This window comes from Pyxicephalus adspersus, unplaced genomic scaffold, assembly GCF_032062135.1.
Source record: "Pyxicephalus adspersus unplaced genomic scaffold, UCB_Pads_2.0 Sca483, whole genome shotgun sequence".
Classification (NCBI taxonomy): Eukaryota; Metazoa; Chordata; class Amphibia; order Anura; family Pyxicephalidae; genus Pyxicephalus; species Pyxicephalus adspersus.
In genome coordinates, this window is record NW_027317490.1 from 852 (window position 1) to 6013 (window position 5162).

Genomic DNA, 5162 nt, shown 5'->3' on the forward strand with positions numbered 1-5162 from the left:
ATGAGAACATTTGCTTGCTGTAACATTTCAATAACATGCATACAAACAAAGCAACGCCCCCCAATAATATATCAAATGCCACAACCCTTGAAGACATTTAAACATCATCTTTGGAATGCCTTAAAGTTTATCTAAAATTGCAAAACCTCTCCCAATATTGATACCAGATTTTTCTCTCTTGCTTGGGGACTTTCTGACCAGGAAGAAGGAGCAGCATGCATAATAAACTGCACATAATGTCCCCCAAATGGTTATGAGTGACTTCAGAGCTGCTAATTGGAATCTTGAACCCCACTTTAAGATAGGGCTCTCAAATAGCCACCCCTCACCTAAGGAAATTAATACAAAAAGGGTTAAAGACATAACAATTTTTATTACTGTTGTTTATATCTCCAGAAGTAAATCCATAATTTATGACTTCATCTAACATAATCCACATCAACATTGAATAGAGCTAAATGCCACCCTGACTCCCACCACTTGCATAATTCATTGACAGTGGCCATTACTGTATTTCCACAGTGCCAGCCAGGGAATCCAAACATGTAGCATGGCAGTTGGAAGGGTAACTATGTGCTTCATTGTGGTTGGCGTGAATTTACAATACTGGAGAAACATGTCATGAAAGATGGATTTCTATTATATGAGACCATAAATAAAAGTAATGACACCAATGTGTTGCTGCTGCTTCATTGTCAGCAGGCTTGGGGTGAGGTCAGTAACCTGGCTTTGCTGTCTGGTATAATCATCATCTGAATAACAAGACTAGATTAGAAAAATAACAAGTCTTATGGTAGGTTAGAACATACAAGTGTATTACCTGTGTATTTTGTGTTTGCCTCAATGATTTAATAATGGTTATTCCAAAAATGAGTGTTGCTAATATTATGTGATATGGATTATTTAGAAATGGTAATGTATTTGCCTTACATAGGTTGAGGTGCGGACAGCTACTGGAGAAATTTTGGCCTACATAACTAACAAATTTAGTTTTAGACCAATATACATAATTCAGGATGCAAATGGTGAAGATGTACTGAAAGTATCATCAGACTCTTGCTGTGGAAAAATGACTTCAATAACTTTCAAGGTAAATATAATCATTTTAACAGTAACAATAAAAAAAATAATATCTTTCTTTTTTTTTTAAACACATTTCTAAAGAGTCCCATTTTACAGACTGCCATTTTCCCTTTTATATTTTCAAATGTGTTTAATTTAGGAAAGCCTGTTAACTAAACTCTTGTTGACCTTGTGGTTGAGAAAGAGTAGTTAACCACTCAAACTAAGCATTGTATATTTCACTTTAACTATGTGAACAGAAGGGTATAATTGAGGTCTCATGTGCCCATCCATATCCAAAATTCAGTCCTTTTTGAGCACATAGGAAATTTTTCTTTTGGGATCTGTTGTACTGGATGTATTTACTAAAGAATCATATTCTATAAGACTGGCTGATCTATATCCAGACTGGTAATGGAAATGGAAGTTTGAATATTAGTGTCTGAGTTGCTGGAGGTTCTACAACTTCATAGCTACCCATAATGGTGGATAGTATTTATTTACAGCTCCAGGGTTTAGGTACTGACTCCCACAGGATTCCCCATCATCCCAAAGAACTGGCAATTGGATGTTCACATTGAAATTATTTTTCTTCTGCACTTTTAAAATATTGAATCCCATGTTTATTATATTGTTAAAATATGTATTTGTAACATGTTGATCAGGATTTCAGGTAGTGTATGCCAACACAAAACGTATAATAAAGCAGGAATTCAAAACTCCATTAGCATATAGGGCGTAACTAATCACTAAAGCTGCGTACACACGTCAGATTTTTATTGCCCGATCATCGGCCAGATATCGGGAGAAAATCTGTCGTGTGTACAGTCGGTGTCGTTCATCGTCCGAACGACCGTCCTGGCGGATCCACGGACGATGAACGATGACCGATCCTAATGAAAGGGAAGGGGGAGAGCGCGCAGCAGGGTGCTATTATTGGTGCACATAATCTGGCACCTTAGGTCAGACCAATAGTCCTAAAAAACTTTATTAAAGATAAATAAAGCAAATATAGTGGGTGGATGTTGCACAATAAACCAGGCAAGTTAGTATTTTTTATTGGAGCTTTTACATTACATTCATTTAAAGCAGTTGTAAAAATAAAATACACAATCATGTTTATGTAATGTATATTAATGTGTTTATTTCATTTCAGATAGAATCTATTGCTGCAGACAATCAAATCGGAAAGCTTTCTATGTACCTTTCTGGGCATTTGCCCTTTTATGATTCTTTACATTTTGAAATTGTCGTCCCCTTGGAATTGGACATGAAAATGAAAGCAGCATTGCTCGGCACTTGCATTTATTTAGTATGTTACTTTTTTATACTTACTATTCCACTATACCATAATGCAGCTAGTGTTGTTTAAAAATGACAATTAATATTGTATAGAAATGTATGTTTTATGTGGTACTGTATTTTTGTAAATAATGGGAAAATGAGCTCATCCTTTTTTACATTAGGGCAAATTCAGTGTACCATTTTAAGTCATTTTGAGCAGTTTTACCACTGTGGCGGTGTTTACCACTGGATTGTGCCGGTGTGGCGAAGTGTTTTTTTTCTCCATGGAGCATTAAGGGGCAGTGTGCAACCCCTGCCACCTCACAGACTTGGTGCATCTTGCAAAAAAAGAAGGAAATAAATAGAGAGCAAGGGATTACCATCCAGTTATGTGGACCTATATATACGTAAACTATTAGCACCCTTACCACATTGAATAAAAACAGGAGACCCATATAACTGTTCTGGGTCTGATGAGAGAATGGGATTTTCAAGGTTGTTACAGAAAAAGACTGTTGATGATTGATCCTATTTTCCCAATAGTTTGAAATCAAAACCTCCGATATTACCTGAGGAAGCTTTTTGGCAAAACACGTTGGAAGAATAGGTTCAACTTTAGAAAGAATTCAACCATAAATCTTGATATCCTTTTTACATTGGCTCTGATGGTATTTGCTGATGTACTCGATATGCACGATTAGAGAGTTTCTATTATGTTAATATAAGAAGTACTTATATTTACTGATATTTATAGATAGTTTTTTTTTTTGCCTGTCTGTTCTCTTATCTGTATTCTTATCAAAACAAATCCTGATGTAAAAACAATGTTTCTTTTCTACAGGGTGAAGCATTTTTTAAGCAAAAAGTGTGAAGTCATCCACATCGTTCAAAGATGTACATACATAGTATACCCTCAGAATTGTATAAACCTACAATATTTTTAATGTCCTTTACTTGAACCATGGTAAAAAATGTTTCACACTAGAATAAACACAATCTTTATGTAACTTTTCTTTAAAATATTGTTATATAGCATATTCAGCAGAATGATAGCATGGCTTATCACTCCCATGTATTTTTACCCTAATAATAAAATGTAACTTTTATTTATACAAAACATTCAATTGTATACTGTGTGCACAATTAATTATTGGGCAAGTGAGCATTTTGACCATATCATCATTTGTATATATGTATATAGTCTAAGCTGCATAAACATGAATGCTTATTGGATTTAAGCATATCAGTTGATGTGTATTTGTATAATGAGGGAGGATGTGGGAGATTTAATAATGAGGGAGATTTAACTCACTCTAAAAAATTAAAAATTTGGCTGTATCAGAGGAACTCAGAACTAAGTTTTTGGGCATGTTCACTGAGCCATCAAATGTTTTGTTCCAAATAGTCAATGGGGTCGCAAGAAATGTGTTAAGAAAAAAATATGCAAACTAACTGCCAAAGTTTTAGTAAGAATCAAACATGAAGCAAGCAGGAAGTCATTATCCTCTAGTGCTGTCATATTCCAGAACTGCAACCTACTAAATACTATGGAGGTGTAGATCAATAAGTCCTACCAAGTTGGTGCTTGCTGGTCGCCTAGGGGTGGCTGGCTGCGGATGTGTTTTTTTCCTTCTCCACACTAAATCACACTAATCATGTAAACAGACCCACTAGATCCATTGTTTATCTTAAGGAGTATCTCTTTCAAAAATTGGTGCACTAGGCGACCAGCAAATACCAACTTGTTAGGACTTATTGCTCTACACCTCCATAATGTTTACCTTTCTGGCACACACAAACAAATTGATTATCACTACCACAGACAATTTGGACAACCTAGATAAAGTCACATGGTTGTCTGACGGAAGGACTCTTATAATATACAACTGTATTCTATTGAGTTTTGAAACTTCACAATCCAGCACCATTATTATTATAATTATACAGTATTTATATAGCACTATCATATTACACAGCGCTGTACATAGTCCATAGTCGTGTCACTAACTGTCCCTCAAAGGAGCTCACAATCTATTGCCTATCATAGTCATATGTCATTAAGTCTAAGGGAGTTAGTCAATTGTTAGGGAGAAGCCAATTAACCTCACTGCATGTTTTTGGGATGTGGGAGGAAAGCGGAGTACCCGGAGGAAACCCACACAGACACGGGGAGAACCTGCGAACTCCATGCAGATAATGTCCTGGCTGGGGATTGAACCTGGGACCTAGCGCTGCAAAGGCCGGAGTGCTAACCCCTGAGCCACCGTGCTGCACCATGTTTACTTTGATATCTTCACACTGTCACAGTTGACAATTTCACCTTTATACCTTTGATTCTTCTCTTTCACCCTTATATATATCCAAACAACTCTCCAAATCCCCTGAGGGGATTAATTTTTCTTTTGGGGAAACGCGTCTGGAAATAATTGGAGACATTATGACCCCTTGAGTTAACACTTTTATTTACTTTATTGAATTGTCATCTGCTGATTACAATTTTCCCGTGTATGATTTACTTTAAATGCTTATCTAGTTCATATGCATTGTAATATGTAACTACAAAACAAATATACTTTTAACCAAGTAATCACAGACTTGTTGATGTCTTTCTTCAAATAACATTGAAGAAACTAAAGCCCGCCTTTTCTCTTTCTCTTCCCCACATTTTCTCTATTAATAATTTCAGGCTTTGCAAGACAAAATCACTGGACAACTTTTTAGTGAGCAAAAACTCTTTCTTCATTGTTACCTGGTATTATTAAAGATGAGCTAGTTGGACCTTTTTGGTTGAAAACAGACTCAAAATCCACTCCGAA

The 5162-nt window shown here is 35.9% G+C and overlaps 1 long non-coding RNA gene across 1 annotated transcript; it reads left to right on the plus strand.

Annotated features, from left to right (window-relative positions):
* Positions 1-748: 748 nt before the first annotated feature.
* LOC140345070 (uncharacterized) lies at positions 749-4933 on the plus strand. Its single transcript, XR_011923746.1, has 3 exons — positions 749-1090; positions 2219-2374; positions 3188-4933. It is a non-coding gene; the product is annotated as an uncharacterized lncRNA (long non-coding RNA).
* Positions 4934-5162: the final 229 nt, after the last annotated feature.